At 50.5% G+C, this 22,077-nt stretch overlaps 1 pseudogene; it reads right to left on the reverse strand.

Annotated features, from left to right (window-relative positions):
- Nucleotides 1-353: 353 nt before the first annotated feature.
- Nucleotides 354-17,657, reverse strand: LOC136792984 (ATP-binding cassette sub-family C member 12-like; annotated as a pseudogene).
- Between the last annotated feature and the right edge of the window lie 4,420 nt (nucleotides 17,658-22,077).

Genomic DNA, 22,077 nt, shown 5'->3' on the forward strand with positions numbered 1-22,077 from the left:
TACCTTAGTTGGGGTGATTAAGAAGACGGTGTGTGCTGAAGCATTCATGATAAGAAGTCTGCCAGGCAAACTCTGGGTAGCAGCAAGTGGCCTTAACAGGAAGGAGGCAGTGTGGCCTGAGCAGGCACATGAGGTGAGAGCAGTGTGGGTCCAGACCCTCCGAGAGCTCATCTCAGTGGGCCTCCCTTGCTGCCTCCCAGCTTTACACATGCCACTGGCTTTCCATTTCTCTTAGGGCACTGGCTCTCAGCCAGGGTGATTAGGCACCCCGTCCCCGGGACATTTGACAATGTCTAGAGACATTTTAGGTTGTCACGACCTTGGAGGCAGGAGATTCTACTGGCATCCCCTGGTTAGAGATCAGGAAGACTGCTGACATCCTGCAACACACAGAACAGCCCCTGTCAGAAAGGATTATCCGGCCCACATGTCCACAGTGCTGCAGGCGAGCAAGCCTTTCTTAGAAGACAGGTGACACCCCTGCCCACGGCTGACTGAGCCCCGCCAACCCCTCATACCGTATTCTCCACCACCCTGCTCAGGCCACAGGAGCTTCTGAGTTCCCCCAAGGCACCAGTCTCCTGCCTGTCCTCAGCCTTCCCTGGCGCCCTCAGACTGAAGCACTTCCCTGGCTCCTTCTTTATCAAATTCAGGTGTCAGCTTGCAAGTCATCTCCCGGCAGAGGCCTTCCCTGACTATATCGGGTCTAACGCTGCTTCCCCACTGACAGTCAATTACTCTGCTGCATTATCTTTATAACAGTTCAACAGTTTCTGAAGTCTCCTTATTTATTTACTTGCGCACTTATTTATTCCATCCCACTTTATATCCCTTTATATCCCACTAGCATGTAAGCTCCATGAGTGCAGAGACCTGTCCAGCTTGTTCACTGCTGAACCCACAGCAGCTGGCATGGTTCCAGCTGCCGGCAGGTGCTCAGTGGACACGTCTGGTGAGTGAATGAATGAGCTCTACTCTTGAGAAGGGAATAAAAATATTTTGTTAAGTTCAAGGGTATCAGCTCCTCAGGGACCCAGGCAGCCCTCCATGGGGTTAGAATTCCCTTATCAGCACAGTGCTGGCCCCAGGAAGTGCTCACCCTCCTCTGTGATGATATGTGATGTTACTTTGCACTCACTTTCTGCTCTGTGGGACTTCACACCGATTTCTCATCCACTAGGGAGTCTCCTCTGTTCTCAAGGGAAGCTCTGTCAGCTGGATTTTCTGTATGCTCCAAAGGGGGGCTAACGCTCAATAAAGCTCCAAAGCCAGCTGGAGGGGAAACACCCCCTAGATCTTGAGGTGTGCCAATTCTCCAGCCTCACAGGAATGTTTGAAAACAATCTCATAGAAAGCTGGTGATATATCCCAAGAGCATAACCTCAGTTGAGGAAAGTGGTTTCACTTGGACCAAGTAAGGGAATCTATTCAACATCATCTGTTTAATATTTTACTACGTAACAACAAATAAAATCATCCATCAATGAGGGAAAATGCCTACACAAGGAAAATTCACTTCCCTCACTTAACATAGAGTCCTGAGCATATATTTGTTCCTCTTCCTTTCCAAAATATTATTAAAATGATAATACAGAGATTGCAAAAAAGAATAGACCATTAACAGCAAGGGGCTTGGGAAGAGATATCATTGAAGGAGAGAGTTACACATTTCTGGAAGATGGAAAGAGGATGAAAGCCTTTTGATAGGATGGAGGCAGAGTGTGCTGCAGGGGCTTCCAGAACCTTCTGTCCAGCAGAAGTCAGAGAGGCTCCAGGTAAGAGAAGGGGTCCACAAAGAGACAGACTGAGGTGGTGTATAGGCAGCTACTCCTGTTGGGCCCATTTCTTCCCCCTCCTCATCTTCCTCTCAACCAGAGGTAGCTGGACAATTTATCCCTAGGCCAAAACACACACACACACACACACACACTTCCCTAAAAAAAGTGAATAAATGACTTGGGGATAAATGGGGCTCCCAGAATAGTATCCTAGATAAAATCTCTTTAAATTTAGCCTTTGGGTGTCTGAAGGCCAGCTCTCTGGCTGCTTTCCTGAAGTGAAGCCAGACTGTGGAAAAGTCCAACCCACCTATGCATAGTTATAAAACCTCCCATCAGGAGAGACCTACCAAGGCATACACAAAGGCAGATGAAACCGTGAAAATCCAACCAAGTTTCTCAGTCTTAACCACAAATGGATCAAGGGACATATGAACAAAACCAATGGCATAAAAGAGCAAGAACCAGATGAACAAACAAACAAACAAAAAACCTGATCCTGGAAAAAACAGGTATCAGTCAAAGAAGGAAGGAGAGTTTAAGAAAGGTGAGGAGTTCTAATTAATATTCTCAGAGAGATTAAAAATACGTTGCACCCATTTTAAAATGATTTGCTTAAAAACTCAGAGACTAAGAAAGAGTTTGTGGAAATTAAGTATACAAACATATGATCACCAAACTTCAAATTCAAGAAAATGGCCGAATGACAAAGCAAAGGAAAATTCCTAGAATAAAGATAAAAAAACAAGAACATGGAAACTTTGAGATGGAAGAAAGGAAACATAGAGGACTGATGCAAGAAATCCAATATTCAACCAATATGAGTCACAGAAAACGAACACAAAGGCAAAGGAGACAAGGAAATTATCAAGAGGAGAAAAAGGAATAAAGGAGGAAAAGGAGAAATTTTTCCACTTGAAGAGAGATTTGACTTTATTCTGTTCCCAGCCTTGAACAGAATAAGTGGAAACAGACCCCCTCTCAGACTCACTGTCCTGGAATGTCAGAGCACCGAGGATAAGGGCCGCATCGGAATAGCTTCCAAAGATAGAAGTGTGAGGTATGTAACAAGGAGCAGACGCAGACTCAGATTGGTATCAGACCCAGATGACGTGGGTTCAAATCCTGGCTCTCACACATGCCGGTGTGCGATCCTGACAAGTCTTTCTGGACCTCAGTCTCCTCACCTGTAAAACCGGGATTATGGCATCCCTACCTCATGCGTTATTGTGGGGATGAATGAGTTAATTTATGTAAAGGACTTACAACAGTGCCTAAAATGACATGTGTTTCCCTATTATCATTACTATTCCCTATTATTATTATTTCCCTGTTATTCTTATTTTTCAAAAGAAAAACACCAAAGCAACCAAAAAGAGAAGTTGGTGATTATTTGTCATGGACATCATGGTTGCCCCCCAGCATTCCTTTCCCTCTCCCCATTGTGGGGCAGCAGTGTGTGACATGAGAGCAGCACGGGGTATGACTCCATCCTTTGGCCTAAGCCAGTCATCCGAATCCCATCGAGCTACAAATTAGTTCGGGGATGCCTCAATTAATCCAGTAAAAGTAAAACACAGGGCTTTTGTTCAGTGGCTGGGCCAGGAAATGCTTTTCTCCTGCTTGCTTCCTGCTAGAGCCCCCAGAGGCTGCCAGTCAACATTGCACAACAATGAAGAAAGTCATCACAGGAGGAGGACAAACCCAGGGGCCATGATCCAACTGTGCCTGAAGCCCATACAGCCACCAGACCTTTTAATGATGTGAACCACTGAGCTCTCTTTATTATTTAAACCCGTTGAGTTGGGTTTTCTGTTATGTCCATCTTCCCTGATACACTCTATGCCAGAGCCTCCAGGCCAAGCCCAGCCTTACACTAGGTGTTGCCTGGATGATGTAAGACAACGACAAGCCTTTGGATGAAGCACTGATTGAGGAGAAACTCAGGGTCACCAACAAGGCCACAATGAAGGTGACGATGTTCATGAGGACATCCATCCTTTGAGCAAACCACCTGAGAGCACAGTTAAAGTATAAGAGATGGCTGCAGTTTTCATCATTTAGCATCTTAGACCTAAAATTAAGAAATCAGACAAAACAGGAGTTCAGCTTGTGCTTCCATAGACTTAGTGTGAGGGCTACTGGAGAAATAGGGCGAGAGGAATTTTTACTCCAGGGCCAATGCATTCTTATATAGGAATCTCTTACAAAGATGAGCATATATTCATACTCTTTAGAATCTGCTGCCACGGGCATCTTTGATTTGCACGTATTTTGAGAAATCCTACACGGCAGTAGCATATGGTGCTGAGTGGGCTCTTTCTGTCTTTCCCAGAACTGGCAACTGGAACCCACAGCTGAGAACAAAAGGGGCTGAGAACCTCACACTCTACCTCCAAAGGACCGCTGTCTTGGAGGCAGCCACCCCCCAAAGGCCCTGTGGAAATGACCATTGACCCCTTTGACCTATACAGGGTGGGAGGTGAGGAGATCTCAATGTTTGTGATGGCAGAGGAAGGAAAAGAGGGTGCTGGATTGGTTCTTCTCCCCAGTTCAGGGAAAGAAGAGTCAAGGCAATTGTTTATAAAGGTGGAGGAAGAAAAAGAAGGCTGACATCTTGTACTCCTGCTGCGTGTCCCCTGAGCCAAAGAGGAGAAGGAGCACAGGGTAGAGCGACAGAGAGATGACACAGCCGAGGGATGAAGGCAAGACCCAGCCCCGGAGTTGCTCAGTCCCCAGACGTATGGAAGGTGGGTCCTGCCCATTCCTGCAGTTCCTAGAGTTGGGGTGCAGAGGGCAGATGGCATGTGAGGCTGCAGTCTTGATGCCACACTAATCAGCATGAGGCAAGAGGCCCCACATAAAAGGAAAACAGTGTGAGGCTGCCAGGAGGAGCTCATGGGGGGACCTGCCAGAGCCTGCCCATCGGCAGCGCCCAGCAGAGCGGCTGGGGACCTGGGTCCTGTTGGGGGCTCTCCCCTGCCACACCTCATCTACACGGGGAGCTGGACCAGAAGAAATCAGCAGCAGAAAGGAGAATGACCCGGACAGGGCGGTCACCTGAGGATGTGTCCTTCCCCACCTCCATCCCCCTGCACCAGGCTCAGAGAACCAGGCTGGGAGAAAAGGGAGAGAGTGTTTAAAAGAAAAGACTGGGTGCTTCCCATCAGTGACCCTGACCCCTTGCCCGACACATAGAGCAGCACAGCATGCCCACTCCAAGCCTCCGAACAGATGGAGGGTGGGGGGCTGTGACCTGAGTACCTTCAAGATTGAAGTTTTAACTGGACTGAGCTAACCATTGACCAGAAGGGACAGTAATCACAATGGCCACTGAAGGTTCCCCTGACTTACTGGGAAAGGGGCTTCATCAGAACAACTGGTAGAAATTATTAGAAAAAAAATTAAAACTTTCCATGCTTAAACCCTTAAAGAGTTGAGATTCCTCCATTGGTACAGTCATGACGTCCTTGGGCATTGTTGCTCCATCCTGTTCTAAACCTCCTCAAAGGATTCTGCCTGGAAGCCCCTCTGACTACCCAGGCTGGGCCCTGTACCACCCTCCTCTCTGTTTCCACTCCAACTAATTTTTCCCAGAGGTTAGTTAAAATATTCTTCCAAACACTTTGGTCTTTCTACCATGTCTCTATAAAGCCTACAAATTCAACTGACAGCTTAGTGACTTAGGAGTCATCTGCGGTCTTACGTGTGTGGTTGGTTAGGTTGTGCAGAAACAGAATCACTGGCGGGGATCAAATTGGAATTTGACCTTGAACCTTTTTTCAGTGCTGTAGCATTTTTTTCTGTTCACAGAAGCAGTACAAGTCAGAAGCCCAAGCCCTCTGGAGAGTCCATGAAAGGAAAGAAAGGATTAAAAGAGGGGAGAGCCCATCAATGGCGTAGGGCTCAGCTCTCCTATAGGATTGTTTTGGAAACCTTGGGGGTGAATCTGCAGGAAGACAAGGATTGAATCTGTTCAGTTTGTTGTGAGTTGATGAATGGCCCATGACCAGGACACTGGAAGGGTAGATGTGTGATGCAGGACTCTTGACAGATGGTCACGCGAGTAACAGGGCTAGATGCTGACTGAACTAAAGACAGGCCGGGGTGCCAGGTCCACAGTGAGATCATGGGTGGTGGGGAGAGAGAGACACAAACTTTGAAGTGTGTGTTAGGATTTTAAGGAGGGAAAGGATGGGGGTGGAAAAAGACTATCTATGTGGCAGAGACGCTATAGATTCACCAAACTCCATTTTCTTTTCCTCCTATGGCCACAGCTGGACTACATTTCCCAGCCTCCTTTGCAGTTAGGTGCACCCATGTGACTGACACCTGGCCAATGAGTGAGCAGAAATGATGAATGCCTTCATTGGGGTCCTCCACCCACATCTGTCCTCTTATCTTCCAGTTAGACCAGAGGATCCTGGAAAGGTCCCCAAGGCCGTAAGGATGGAAAAGCCCCAGATGGAAAGAGACTGTGTACCTGAGTGTGGAGCAAAATCCCCTACCCCTGCCCCATGGACCCTCATTCAGGTGTGGCTTGAGGAAGAATAAATATGTATTGTGTTAAGCCCCTAAAATTTGTAGTTGTTTGTTACCACAGTGAGCCTACTGTGATTGATACACACTGATTATATGTGATTATACGGTGTTTTAGAAGTTTGGAGCTGGAGGACTCCAGAGAAATTTATTAATCTAGTCCTGACATTTTAAAAAGAAGAAAACTGGTCCATCTACGAAGTGAGATGTAATGTGGTCTTTAAAAATGACTTTTACAAGGAATATGTAATAACAAGAAAAATGCAATTTAAAAATAAAACAAGACAAAAATAATTATAAATACTTCAGAAATAGAAAAAAAAGAAAAGACTGGAAGAAAATACACAAAAATATTAATAGGATTTGGGTTGGGGGCCCATGGGTGATTTTTCTTTTTTTCTGTTTTCTCCTATTTTCCTGAACTGAACACATTTTACTTTTAGGGAGACAAAAATAAAACATGTAAAACCCTGTACTGAGGTTGTCATTGGATGAGCTCGAGCCTTTGGGGGCCTCAGACACTGGGGAGAAAGGCCTAGTGTGTGAGGAGCTCCTCCTCCGTTCTACCGGCTCTCCGTCCACAGTCAGCCCGCACCACCCAGACTTCCCTCCTCAGAGCCAGAGCAGCATTTCTGGGCCTCCCGCTGGGGCTGACAGGGAGCGGAAGCCCTGGGGCAGGCCCTGCCCAGGACTTACTTGCTGACGCAGTCGTCCCTCTTGTCATAGGCGTGGATGGGTCCCAGGCCCTGCATGGACGAGGCTACGTGGGAGAACCAGGGGGACTGGCTGACGCTGTCGAAACTTCTTGAGCTCCTGGGCTCCTCTGTGAAAAATGCTGCGGGCAAACCAAGAGTGGCCCAGAGGGCCCCAAATGGGGTCTCCCAGTGCTCCCCTCAGCTCACACAAATCCAACTGGGCACTCAAGACAAATTTAAGACGGACGGTGCCATCTAACCGGGGAGGAGGGGCTGGCCCACCATTCTCCTCGTGGGGGCCCCTGAGGGTGGGGTCTCAGAAATTTGAGCCACTCCTTCCTGTGCTCTCAGTTCTGAAGGCTTCTTGCAGCGTGAGTGTCTCGCTGCACCAGCTGTGACTCTAGTCTTTAAAGACTAGAGTTTTTCACACAGTGCAGCCCCTAAATACAAGCCAACCACTTCTGGGTACCCAACCAAAGAAAAAGGGATCTGTTCCAATTGTGGAGGAAAATCTGGATCTGGTGTGTCAACTGCCAATATGTGATCTTCTAAAGACATTTTCAAAGGTAATTTTGAGCAACATTTGAACATTGTCACCTCAGGAGCTGATTTTAAAACCAAATGCTCCATGGGATGTAACTCCCCCCAGGGCCCCGGTGAGTGAGAGACCGCTGCCCTGGGCACACACGTTGGCAGCTGGCCCATGACAGCGAATCTGATGTGGCCTCCAGACTCAGCTGACACTCACCCAGGGGAGAGGAAGGGAAACCTTCATTCAGAGCTCAAGTGAGTTAGTTGGAAACATTGGGTAACTCAGTCTGGATCAGCCTGATCTGGCCTGTCTTGTAGCAAGAAGTAGGGGTGCAGGGCAGAGGAAAACCTTTTGCTAAGTAAGTCAACAGCGCAGAGGGGAGAACGGACAGGAACAATCGTCAGACAAACACACAGATTACAAAAAACAAACACCAGCCCAAGGAATCCATTTTAAGAAGTGGCACCCAGGACATGTTATGGTTTGTAAAGGACTTGCAGAAATTACTTGTATTTGGTCACTGCACTAAACTCTTGAGGCTGGACACTGAGCCCCGTGTGTCCTTTCTCAGAGTCACGAAGGAGGCAGCGGGAGACTGAAGCGAGAACCCGGCTCCCCCAACTCCCAGGGCACATGTGCTAGTTCCCATGGCGACGCCAGCTTCAGCCAAGGATGTGGAGTCGGCCTCTCTGCTCATGCATAGCTACACGCACATTCCCCACTGTCTGTGGCATCATCTGTGGACTTGATCCACAACCTTGAAACATCCAAAGTCAAACCGGTAATCTTGATCACCCCCAACTGCGTCTCCTCCTGTATCACTCATATCTGTCTTCAGAGCACTCCCTGTCTTGGACTCATCCTTGGCCTCTCCCCTCCCCCAACCCCAGCGGACTATCTCCAACATGGCTCCCGAATCCACCTCTTTTCTGTCCTGACTGCTGCTGCCTATGTCTCCCTTCTCACTCAGATTCTACATTGCAAGAGTCTCCAATCCTATAGCCTTGTCTCAATCTTTCTGTAGCTTCATCCACCCTCCACATTGTGCAATGGCCACAGCAATATTTCTAAAACTCAGCTCTGAGTGTGATGTTCCTGCTTACAGGTGGACGTGGGTCCACGATCTGTGGGCTGAATCCTTGCAATCTGGGGCACCCTCTTTAAGACCCTCCGTGTCCAGACCAGGGCTGGGCACATTTAGGAACATAATAAATATTTCGTTGAGTTTTATAGAAACTCAAAGTCTGTATAATATTGTGTCCCATTTCTAATTTACAAGACACTTATTGATCCTCTTGAGAACCCTTCCAGAACAGGCGAGACTCATGTTTCCATGATTAATGATTACCGTTTTAGAGATAAGGAGACTGAGGTCTGCAGCGTTCCTCTGACTTCTCCAAGGTCCTCCAGCTAGTTTTGCAGCAGAGCTGGAACTCTGATGCAAATTTCATCTGATTTCCAATCCTTAGCCCTCACGCGATACCACCAGGCTGCCTGCTGAGAACTCCAGCTCGCCCAGGGCGAGAGAAGGCCTGAGGAGCTGGGTTTCCTGGAAAGCTGGGACCGATGCTGCCCTCCTGCTTCCCCCAGGGTGGGTGTGAAGGTGGGCACGGGCCCCTCAGTGCCAAGCAGCCAAGGCCTTTCTCTCACCACGTCAGTGGTCAGGTGGGGCTATTTCTCAAAGCTCGGAGAGACTGGTCTCCTCTATCCTCCAGCAGCAGGAATGGCGAAGCCCAGTGGTTAAGAACATAACAGCAGGTAGACAGCAACCACGCTCACTCATTTCCTGGCCTGGGACCAGTGACTTAATCTCCCAGCCATATCCACCCCTCAGCATTGCTCTGAGGCTCAAATGCCAGATGTATGCCGAGCACTTAGCACATCACCAAACGTCAACGTGCTCCACCATTCAGAGAAGACAGCAAGGGCTCAGTGCCACCGGATGCTACCGGCTCACTGCATAGGGTTAACCAAATATGCATTGGTTTCGTGTGCTCCTTTTTAAGTCATGCATCGACCTACGGTAAAAGAATGAAGAAGCCTACAGCCAGGCCGGCCAGAACTAAAAGGACAGCAGGAAACACAGCAGCCAATATCACGAGAATAAACAGCACCATAAAAAACTGCTGCAGAAAGTTCTCGGCATGAAACGGCAGCCTCACATCCAGCTCGTCCGTGTCCTCGGAAAAACAGTTCATTAGCCTGCCGGAGGGAGTCCTGTCAAAGAAGCTCATCGGGCTCTCCAGGATCTGTGGGCGACGATGGAGGGTCAGGGGCTAGGTGCCTGTTTGGTGACCCCCACCCCTGCCCCGTCCGGCGCTACCTGGGGCCAGGATCGCGAGGCAGGCCTGAGGTTTTTTCTGGGGGCCAACACGATGTGCCAGGCCGTCCTGGGAAAGCGAGAATGCGGCCCTTTCTTGCCACCACCGTGGAGGGATTTAGCCTACTTGGAGGAGGACGGGATTTTTTGCCCAGGGCAATGAAAGGTCAAGTTCCCCTGTGTGTGGGGTGCGGGGGGAGGCCACACCTGTGCGCTCCGGCCAGGGCCCTCCACGGCAGCAGCGGAATGAAGAGGGGGCCTGATGTCCTCAGAGCTCTTTGGAGCAGAAGATGCCCTCTGGACCCGCACACGTCTGCTCCGGGGCAGTGTCCCAGGGAGACCTTCCTGACCACTCACACCGTCACTCCCAGCCCTTCCTGGGCCCATGACACACCCACAGCTCCCTGAAGTTTGCCTTTGCAGTTGATAATTAGATACTGGGAGACTCTTGCCAGACTCGACTGTAAGCTCCGTGAGCAGTGTCCACCCCAGAGCTGAGCACAGTGTCTGGAACATCGCAGGTGATCGATATACCCCGCTGACTGAGGTACCGATGCACATGCAGCCCCTGGCGGCGGGGGGAGATGGGGAGCCTGTACCTTGTCAAGCACTCGGTCGTGCAGTGAGGAGGAAGCCATCAGTGTGGTCCTGGTGAAAGCGAAGCCTTGGGTGATACCAAACACCAGCACGGACACCATGCTCCCTGCGTACGCCCACGGGTCGGCCCGGTGTCTGCTGGCACTGGGCCCACCTCGCACGTGCTCATGTTGCTGTGAGGCCCACGCGTCATCTTGGGAGGAAAACAAGAGGCACCAAGAATTAATCAACTGTCAAAAGAATGGGAATTTTTCAGAGAATCTTTCCAGGGAGAAGAAACTAAAAAGGGGTGCATAATTGTTAAGAATGAGTCAGGTAGGTCTTCCCTGGTGGCGCAGTGGTTGAGAGTCCGCCTGCCGATGCAGGGGACACCACGGGTTCGTGCCCCAGTCTGGGAAGATCCCACATGACGTGGAGAGGCTGGGCCCGTGAGCCATGGCCACTGGGCCTGCACATCCGGAGCCTGTGCTCCGCAACGGGAGAGGCCACAGTAGGGAGAGGCCGTGTATCGCCAAAAAAAAAAGAAAGAGTCAGGTGGTAAAATCAAGTCAGTTCCCTGTGAGGACTCCTGAGCTTTGCATGGGTCCTCCTGCTGGACCGCTGGGCCCCCAAGGGCCGCTGGCTGACGAGGCTCAGCACAGTCAGTGAGAAAAGCAAAGCAGACAAACCAGACTTGTATAGGGCAGTCATCTCAGAAACCAAGTGCACCTCAGGAGACCGGAGGTGATGCTGGGCCAGGAAAATCACAGAAGCAACAAGATGTGGATTCCATAGGCTGGTTGAGCAACACTCAGGCAGCCCAGACAGGCCAGGGAATCAGAGACCTGATAGCAGAAACCACCAGGCCTTCAGGGAGACTCAGGAGCTTCTCTGTATGATGGGCCAGCCCTCCCAGGGCCCTCTGCCTTTCCTTTTCTCAGGGTGCACGTAGGAGGGCGCTGGTCCACTGCCCTGGAGTCGGCGGTGGGGAGGAGGGAGCCTGATGAACCAAGGACTCTGGGAGGATTCAAGGAGACCACACTTGGCTCCATCCTGCACGAGGAGAACACGTGTTTTTGCCTGCATTTCTGGAGGGAGGCCATCTCGTCCTCCTAAAAAACTGGCAGTTTTGCTTTGCTCTGAGCCATGTGCTAAAAGTCAAGACTGCCTTTGGGGAGCAAACAAGCATCTTCCTTCTAAATGCCATTTTGCTGATTACAGCAATAGCGGAAATGTAAACCAGACGTGGTGGCTGATGGACATCCATAAAAGCAAAAGCATCCCCGGGGAGCTCATTGACCAAGGGACCAGCTTGAGGAGGAGGGTTTGCTGCGCTGTGGGCTATGCCCACAGTGTCTGGTGGTGGCACCAATGCGTGGGTCAGCCATCATTGCTGCTGCCCAATTAGAATGGGAAGCACCACGTATAGGGAGAGGCTCCACTCTGACTCACCCCTTGGGTTCTCCAAGGAAAGGGCTCCTCATGAGCAAGCAGGGATCTGGGGGACATGCCAGAGGTGGCTCTCTTTTTGCACAGAGACGGCCACCCCTTGGCTTCTCCCCTCGGGACTGGTCTCAGGGAGCTATGCCAAACTCCAGGAGGGCAATCGTATCCTCTCCCCTGCCCATGTCTTCCCAGGGCCTCCTCACTTTGGTTGTCATAGCAACAGAACTGTACCAAAATGTAATCTTGGAGGATGGGCCGGCAACCTCACAGCATTTCCCGGGGCTCCAGGAAAGCTTTGAAACCATAGGCCGAAAGCTGGGAGAGTTTCCAGCAAGCTTGAGGGAGAGCAGATTTATCCGTCCTTCCCAGGAGGGGCCGGACCTAGATGAGAGCTTGGGAGGCAGAGAGAGGCCCCCCCAATGTCCCTACAGCACATCCAGGGGCCCAGTCTGACTTTTGCATGTCCCATTCCTGTAGGGGAGCAGAGCCAGGTGGAACTCTCTGACACCAGACAGTGTCCATGACGAGATGCCAGTTTCTCTTCAGAGGCAAGAAGACAGAAATCCGTTTTAGGCTTCCCCAGTCCTTCCCAGACACTCCTCAGAGGTGCCTTACAACAGAGGCTGCAGAACTGACCCTATCCTGCATGTGCACGACTCCAGCCATGCTGCATTTGCCTGGCACAAGCTTTTTAGCCAATCCTTTAAAATTTGAAGGTGGCACATACAAATCTGGATGCCCTGCTTGATTTGAAAAGTCAAAGGGGATTTCAGGAGTTGAGTTGTGTAGTGGAAGCAGCTGACCTCAGCCTTGTGGAGAGGGCTGTGGAAGGCTCTTTGTATGGCGTTCGGACTCTCCATCAGCAACTGACTCAGCATTTCCCAAAGCCAAAAGGGAACTCACCTTTGTGAGTTCTTGTTTAACCTTGTTTAACCTGACACCCAGCCACAAGTTGCTGAAGGCGGAGCTGCCGATCATCAGGAGGAAGAGAGACACCACGAAGAGACAGAGGAAGTATCCTGCAGGGGAGGGTAGAGGGCCAAGGGTTACAGAGGCCAGGGGGCTGTGGTGGGCTCCTCTTCCTCGGGTCCAACCCTGGTGGGAAACTCAAAGCCTGTAGGGAAATGACCTCTACCCCGGGGAACCACTTTCTCGGCTGATGTGACAAGTCTGAGTGTTAGGTCCCTGGACCCACAATGGTAACATGGGTCCAAATTGTCAACATATTAAAAAAAAAAAAAAAAAAAAAAGACAAAACTACCACTATTCACTTTAATAGAAGTGACTCAGTATTTTAAAACAAACAAATAAAAACCCAGTCTTGCTGAGGGGAGACAAGGAATGAAACTATAAGGTATGTTTTGCTCATGGAGATGACTCTTGCACTGAAGGCAGGCAACGAGCGGGTGGCTGCTGTTCTCAGAGATTCGAGAGCGAGGTTACACGAGAACCATAGCCGGGTCATGCTGCTGTGCACTCGGTTTCAATAAATAGAGTCTGGCAGCTTTAATGGAGATAGAGGATGATTTCATTTAAAAGGCCGTTTTATCAGACTTTAGATTTTTAGGGGGAAAAGAATAAAAGCACTGATAAATGACCCTAGCATAAAGAGAGTAATTGTTAAAGAAACCGTCAAATATGAACCCAACAGTTTAAGAAAGAATTTTGTAATGCAAATTAAATCAAGAAACCCGTTGTTTTCTACCGAACCTCTAGAAGCCTTAATGTACGTGTGGTAAGTTTTCCAGGTCACGGTTCCTCCCCGCGGGGACTCAGTCTGGATGAGCTGGTGCAGAGCAACGGTGGGGACAAACACAAGTCCTGCGGCGACCCCCGGCGGGGCAGGCCCCCTCCCACCCACTCCCGGCCACCACTAGGGCCAACTGCCATCCTTTCTTCCACTAGCCCTATGCTTTGAAATTTCCAACATCCTTTTGCTCATTTTGTTTTATTTGGTCCTCATTGCAGCCCTGCGAGGCAGGTGGTTTTCAGTGTTTTGAGAAATATATTTATTAAGCACCTACTATGTGCTCAGCCCTGGGGAGGCAGGGGTTGTCTTGATCTAGTTCTGCAGAAGCAGATCCTAAGAAGAGGATGTGAATGCATGCAGTTTACTCCAGAGCTAAAGCGTACAGGGAAAGGAAGGCAACAATAAAAGGTGTCTCATCAAGGCAGCAGCACCCATGGGCGATGGGGGCTTCACCCAGCATAGAGAAATCTCAGGCTGAGGCAGAACTACAACGCAGAGGTCTTTCTTGTGATCAGCAGGGTCTAGGATGTTTCTACACCAACTCCCGTTGGCCATTGGGTGAGGGCTCTCCCCAGGGGCTAATTCCCCAGCACTTCTACCTTGACTTGCAGCTGGCAGCTACAAGAGAGCCCCAGGCAAAGGGATGCAGGCATGGCAGCTGGGTGTTGGGCTGTGCGCACAGAAGTGCTATGGGCACCCACACCATCTACTACAGGGCCAACAAGAAGGCATCTACCATGGAGCTCGCACCATGAGAAGAAACCTGGGGCATCCTCCCAGGTGGATTCCTGATTCCCTCCACATGGCTGTCTCAAGTCCTCTCCATTTTCCAAAGGGTGAGGGCAAATGACCATCAAGCTCTCATTGAAACAGCTTTCAGACGTGCAGGGAGGCTGCCTAAGAGCTCCCAGCAGCCAGGATTGAATGCATGTCTCTTCTCTCTCCTACACAGAGGAGCATGAAAATATCCGCTCCAAAGCAGCATGCTGTAGTTATACCTGGCTCTTGTAAACAGAGATAAATAGAGCCAGACAAGCCCCGCCCCCCCTTCGCAGGGCTCTCTGCATCCTGCCCTGGCAAGGAAAACTGTCCCATCTCAAAGGCGCCTCCGTGAATAGAGCTGCCATTATCCTCTCTGCCTGGGAACCCTCGCGCTTCTTTGAAATGTTCAGCCTGCATTTCACTCATTGTGTCTCCCTCTGGGGCTGCAGCCTGAGGGGGTCACCTCGATGGGTCAGCAGAGCCTAACGAATGGCACCCTAGAGCGTAAAAGGAGCTGTCAGATCCCCTTGCTGTGCTGCTGATGCTCTGCTTACCTTCGCTGCCCTTGGAAAATGCCCTCATGCCAGCCCAGTGGGCTGTCACCGGCAACCCTTCCCTTCCTATAGCTCACAGAGCATTTAATTTCACACTTTCCCTTTCCTCTCCAGAGAAGGGACATGAGGAGGAGAAGAGGGGCAGGATTTACTCTCCCCACAGGACCCCAAACCCTGAGCAGCCTGGAGCTTTCCTGGGAAAGCATGGAAGAGACTATAGCCCCCCCACACACTTCAGCCTTGGCCGCCTCCAGAGCGATAAAAATATATTGTTTTTCCAAATGGGCACGCATTTGTCACAAGCACCACTAATGGTGCCAACTTTCATCGATAAGAAGACTCACATTTTTTTCCCGCATTTTAGCATCTCTGAAATCAGGATGTGTCCCATTCGGTAGTATGCCATATCATCTAATTGGCAGAGACTTTTCTGAGTGCTACATAAAATGTTGGTGCTCTCAAAATGGATGGCATCTTAAATTTGATGAAATATACGAAGGGTTTTTTTCAGGTACACATTTTTGAGGGACCTTGGCGTGGGCACTTTGAGCTAGGGGTATTTTGATCTCTGCCCTTTCAGTGCCCAGTGAGGGGCAGGGCACAGAGTAGGTGCTCAACAAATGTTGAATGGATAAAGGGATGGAAGGCAACAGAGTCTAAGGAGGAGAGACAGCTCACCAAGTTTATCTCCCACATCTCTCCTCTCTGCCTTCCTGGAACTGCCTGATGCCCTCGAGCCCAAGTCCTCTGCTTTCCCCTCCTTGTCACCAGAGTGTCCCTGGCAAACTCCTACATATGCTTAAAGGACCAGTCCAAAGGTCACCTCCTCTGTGAAGCCCTCCCTGACTTCTCACTCCCACCCCAGCTCGCCATTACTCTTATCACAGTTTCCCATGATTATCCTCTTGCTGGTGGCTCCCACCAGACCAAAAGATTCCGAGGACAGGGGCATATTTTCTTTCTCTCCCCAGCCTAGCTTAGTGCCCGGCACATAGTAGAATGCTGAGTGCTTTTGTGGAAAGAATGAATAACCTTATCCCACCTCAATCTCTTCATGGCTGCACAATTCTTTCTCAATTCTCCCCATAAAGACTGGGAAACATCTCCTGTGTGCGCTTTTGCATGTAATTAATCTCTGTGCATTGCTTTGATCTTTACAACTAATCATCATCATCATCATCATCATCATCATAACAACAACTACTGACGGTTACTATATGTCAGGCACTGTGTTATGCATTCTATGCACAGTTTCTACTATAATCTTTGCAAGAACCTATGAAGTTGGTACTCTTATTTCCCCCATTTTATGGATTAAGGAACTAAGTTTCATAGTGTCGAGTACCTTGCTTCAAAGTCATAAAACTAGTAAGTGGTTGAGCCAGAATTTGGACTCAGACACTTGAGCCCCAAGGCTCACCCTATAGTAAACCACATAATTCTAGCTGCCCCAAAGGACATACAGTGTGTCTACACTTCTCTGTCCCAAAGGGTAGGTGCCCAACAAATAGTTAAGAGTATGTAACTGAGGGAATGAAAGGTAAATACCTTTCATGTCTACAAACTCTGATTCTGTTTCAGGTTCTTTTCCATCATGTTTCTCATCTCCTGGAGCCAAAACTAGGGTGAGAAATAAAGAGAGATCTGTGTCCACTCGTGAGCCATGGGTGATAAGAGAGGCGTGATTGGAACTCTGATTGTACCAGTGTCTTCATCTCTCTCAGCAGGGCTCTCCTTAAGGGCTTCCACCACTGCTGCATCATAAATGTGCTCAGGATCCTGGAGACAAAATGAAATTCCTCTGAAAATGAAATGACAGAACTTCTCCAGGCCAGAAATCATGAGGGAAGGCACCCAATCTTTTGCACCCAAGGCCAAAGAGTTTTACCTTGAATTGCAACCCTCAGAGGTTGTGAATTAGTTTTGCGTAGAGTCCTCTCTCCTCCATAACTGTTCCCTTTTCACAGATCTCTCCATCTTCCAACAAGATGACTTCATCACAACACTCCAAGAACTGCAGAGATATTAAAGCAATCTACAATGAGATTCTGCCTTGGAAGAAAGAGAAGAGAGCCATGCCAGATTCCCATTCAGCAGTGTCCCAGGCTCATTTGGTCCAGGGGTTCTCAACCTTGGCACCACTGACATCGAGGGCCATATAATTCTTTGTTGGGGGGTGGGGTGGGGTGGGGTGGGGACTGACCTGTGCATTGTAGGATATTTAGCAGCCTCCCTGGCTTCTACCCACTAGATGTCAGGAGCACCTCCTCCCCAAGGTGTGACAAGCAAAAGTGTTTCCAGACATTGCCCAGTGCTGGCTAGGGGGCAAAATGGTCCCCACTTGAGAAGCACTGATTTAGTGCCCATGGGTCTCATGAGTATAAAAGAGACCTTTGGTTGCCACTGTGAAGCATATCGAGCCTTCCTTTGCTATTGCTTCCTACATGAGCTGCTGTACTAAGAAATCTCATCATGGAGACTTGGGAGTATGAAATTGACAAAGTCACTGCAGCCAAGATTTGGTGGAGAGGGGAAATGTGACCTCAGAGATGGCTTCCCTCTGCTGTAACATTACAAGCCCACCTCATCATCCTCATCTAGCCCAGGAGATGTAGCCTACCGTGCAGTCTCCGGCCTCCAGGCCACACTACCTGGCCTGAGGAGTTTACACCAGCTTTATCTGTACGATAAAAATATAGGCGCATTTAATGATAGCATCCTACATTTTGCCCAAAGCACTTCTGTTTTTCTAATTTGAGTTCCCTTCATTTCCATATCATGCCTGAAATCAAAGAGTTGCTAAGAGGAGTTTTCTTTCATTTTGGAATGAGACCAAGCTCTCCCCATAGGATCAGCCCATCTAGGGACAGGAAGACCTTCTTAGAGGTGGACAAGATGCTGTGAGATCTAAGATGGTTCAGCCAAAACAGGGCCTTGAAATACAGGTCTTTCCCCTGTGCTTTGGGGTTCACCCAAGGTCAAATCTACCTTTGATGCTCTTGATTGAAACCCTCAAAGAAGTAGCTACATTTGGTCATTGTGCATCTGATTGGGGTTAGGGGGAAGAGGGTGGTGCCCAAAAGGCCAAATGACAACAGTTTCTCTTGGCTTCAGACAGCTCTAGCCTTTCTGCTTCCTTTGTACTAACTGCCCTGTCCACTTTCCCAGACAGCCCAAGGAGGGACAGTCTGGCTTTTAATGTCCAGTTGAGACACTTTCTGACAGAGCCATTTTCCTGAAAATCACCTCTCACCTTTGCACAGCATCTTCTAACTTTCAAAGGCCGATCTCATCTCCTATCTCTCAGTCTCCCACAACCCAGTGAAGAAAGCAGGCAGCATTATTATCAGCCCATTTCTCAGATGTGGAAACTGAGGCACAGATGTAAGGGCACACATTCCAGTCCCTGAAGTTCCTGGTACAGCCCCGCTGGCCAGTAAGCTCCCAGTTCTCTCCAGTGAGACTAGGTGTGATCTGAGAAGCTTTGCTCTGCAAACTCACAAAATCTGGCCCTGAGTTAGATTTCAGTGGCAGGCCAGCGGCCTCATTTCATTTGTTTCCTCAAGTAGTAGAAGGGCAATCATCCAGCCTGAGCACTCAGAAGCATACAGATTGCCCGCGGGGCCCAGAGTAAAAGCAGCCCGAGAAATGTTCTGGAAAAGCCCACGGGCTCCAGGTCCGGGCTCTGAGCACCTCCTCCCCAACAATGGATGGCCGGACTGAGACTCCAGTGCCATCTGGTGGCTGCCTGTATTTTTCAACACGCAAAAAGTAAGATGAAATGACCTTGGTGAAAAGTAGAGTCTCTGAGGCCTCCCGGGTTCTTGCTTGAGTTCATACCGCTGGTGAGTGAGGTTCAGAGATTGGGCCAGGGCCAAGGTCACATTCTCCCCCCTTGAGGACGCCTGCAAAGACAGCTCTGACCCACATCCATCAGGTGCCGGGAGTCTCCCTGTGCACCCCCAGGACTCCAGGAGGACAGCTCTCCCTGCTACACATGGTCTCCAGGGACTGGACCCTTGCAGTGCAGAGCTGTGGTCACCATATTTAGCACCCTAGATGGGCGAGAGCCCGTTCCCAGCTCCCTCATGGGGGCCCAGAAGAAATCTAACCTTCTCCTCACCCTGGTCCCTGCCCAGCAGAGGAACAAGGAGCTCTTGTCTGCACCAGCCCAGCTGGATGCTTCCTGGAGGTGACAGACGCCACTCTGAGGAAACCTGAGCAATCCCCACAGGCAAAATTCAGATGCTTGGAGCTTATTCTGAGGTCTCTAGCCCTCAGCAAACAGAGGCAGAGGCTGGGGGCAAAACCACAGGTTTAGGAAGGCCTGCTTTTCCTGGGTCTTGAGTAAACTTTTCCCTCTTTGGCCGGCCCTTCTGGCCACTGACAGAGGAGCCTAACGATGCTGGCTACAGCATCCTGTAGCCATGGCAACTTCATTTGCTGCCAGCTCCCATCCCAGCTTGACTTACCTTTGCAAAGGCTGAGAGTCCTGCCTCTTACCCCTAGTTTAACATTTCCCCACAGGTGGCAGGAGATGCAGAAGACAGGACTTCTGCTGCCTCGGCTCCAATTGACCTCTCACGACAGGCCAGTCCTGTGGGCTCTCTCCTCCTGCAGGGGACGCATGTGTGCGCACACGTACACACACACACACACAGAGCACACTTCTGGGGGGTCACTGTAGGACAGGGGTAACCTGTCCCGATCTGCAGACAAGGGCAATGCTACTGTCCATCACCAGACCCCATGCCCCACCCTGCAGTCCTTGGGGACCAGGAACTTCCCGAAGCTTCTCTAGATTCTTCTGCAGACTGCTCATCACCCCTTTACAGGAACCTCCCTGGCCACACCAGGTACCCCGGAAAGTGGAAAGCTCCACTTCTGCAGGAAGCCTGGCGGGCAGTGGCAAATAGGGGGAAGCTCCTTCCAGTGTTGAGTGAGGAGTACCTGGCTCACAACAGCCCCATCCCAGCGCAATCCTGCAGGGAGGGGCTACGTCTTCACCACTAGCACCGAAGGGCATTGTTGAGCAGGAAGCTCTGGGCAAGTGGACAAGCGAACAGGAAGGAAAACTGTCTGGGAGAAGAGGGACAAGGGGTCTCTCTTTGTTTACCTGTGGATCAACTCCCTGCCCCCACTAGGCGAGGCTAAGCTCCGTGAAGATAACAGACATGTCAGCCTTTTTCATCATCACATCCGTAAGGGCTGGCACCACACCTGGCCCAGAGCAGGTGCTCGATAAACATTTGTTGAAAAGATGCATAGCTTAGGTTGCCTACTTCGGGTGATTCTATCCAACTGACCCCAAAGTAAGCCTCCAGGAGTTCAGCCGGTGTTGTGCTGAGCGCTGGGGCTGGACACACGAAGTGGGACCAGAAAATTCCCCTATCTCCTGGGAACTAGCATTTTAGCGGTGTGCGGAGGCGGGGGGGTGGTTAGTTATAAACATAATAATGGCACAAAGCAGAATTTAACAAGTGCCAACTGAGAAGCATAAACTAAGTACTTTGGGGCCAATTACTTTAAACTCTGGGTCTGGGGAATGTCTTCCTCAAGGCTGTGGATTTGGGGTGGGAACTTGAAGGGTGGTAACTGGCAAAAGCCGAGGTCTAGAGCCTGGAGAGCGATTGCACACCTAGGCAGGCAGGTAGGGGTGGGTGGAAGCAAACCCTGGCAGGGAGGCCAGGGCTGCAGTGGCTGTGATGGCCATTTCCTTTATGCAGGCACACGAAGGTACCAGCAGAGAATGACAATGTGCTCTGAACTGGGCTTTCTTCAGGATGCCTCATTCTTTGGGCTCCTGGGCAGCGTGGGAAGACTGGGCAGAGGGTGCACTGGGGATGGGAAGACAGAAGGTGGCCTGGTGACTCCCCTGGGTCGCCTGAGTTGGCAGGCTCAGCCCAGGACCCAGCCAGCCCTTTAAACCAAACCCTGGGGGGCAATGTTTGGAGATGACCCTTATACTCCTGGGCGGGCAGGGCCAGTGAGGCAGGAAGGGGCCCTTGAGCCTCCAGCCACAATGCTGTACCCTTGACCTCTGTCTTAGGATGACAGAGCTGGCCCAGGAGGTGAGGAAGCGCCTTTCACCAGAAACCCTCCCTGAGATGACAGGCAAATTGGAAGTGACCCCAGGAGTGACCAGGCTGAGCCCAGCACAAGTGGAGCTGGTGCCACAACCATTGTGATATCTCCCCAGAAAGGACCCAGGTGGAGAACGCAGAATGGTAGAACCTGACTTTCCTCACGTTTCCTGGGATCTTTCTGTCCTCTGGGGCACACGGATGTGAAGGAGCTGGTGCCTGCAGAGCTTCAGCCCATTGGACCTGGCGTTCGATCTGCCATGAGCCGCTGTGGGGCTGAGCTCTGGGCTCTACTCATCTCGGTCGAGTCTCCGTAAGGTGGGGTGCTCAGGTCCTCCTGAAGGGCACAGACACGAACCGTGTGCTGATACCTGTGGGTGGAAAGCTAGAAGTCAGCACGGTGAGAAAGACCCCACATCCATGCAGCCCTAGGTTGCTGCAAAGGTGTGCTGGTGTCATGGGCAGGCGGGGAGGTGGCTGATTGCTTGGTCTTTGATGTCCAAGGGCAGCTTCCCCTTGACCTCTGCCCCGCTTACCTGATGCAGAGTTGACTTGGGAGGGCCCCTCTGCTCGCAGGCTTCCCCCCATTCGAGAAAGATGAAATCGGTGCACATGAAACATCTGAAGGAAGGGAAAATTGCTCGTGGGAGTCAGAGCAGGGAGTCACCAGTGAGGGCTGAGGTCGCTGGAGGAGGCCTCCCAGAGGCCGCAAGACCACTAGTAGACGAGGAGAAGCGTGTGGGTGGTGCCAGCTTAGAGTGAGCAGGCAGATCACAGGTAGCTGCCCGGCAGGTGGCGCGCTACGTCCTGGCGGCACTTGACGCCCTGAGCATTGTGCCCATGTATCAGCTTTAGGGCTGGTGTGCCTGGTGGTTAAGACCAGTAGCTTTGGAATCAGAACAACCTGGGTGTGAATCCGGCTGGGTAACCTTGAACAAACGACTGTACCTCCCTGATCCTCAGTCTCCACTCTACACGATAGGCTAATAACTCTCACCGGGTTGTGAGACGTGGGAACACACATATCAGGCCAAGAGCACAC

The sequence above is a fragment of the Kogia breviceps genome, chromosome 18 (assembly GCF_026419965.1).
Source record: "Kogia breviceps isolate mKogBre1 chromosome 18, mKogBre1 haplotype 1, whole genome shotgun sequence".
In the NCBI taxonomy this organism is placed as follows: Eukaryota; Metazoa; Chordata; class Mammalia; order Artiodactyla; family Physeteridae; genus Kogia; species Kogia breviceps.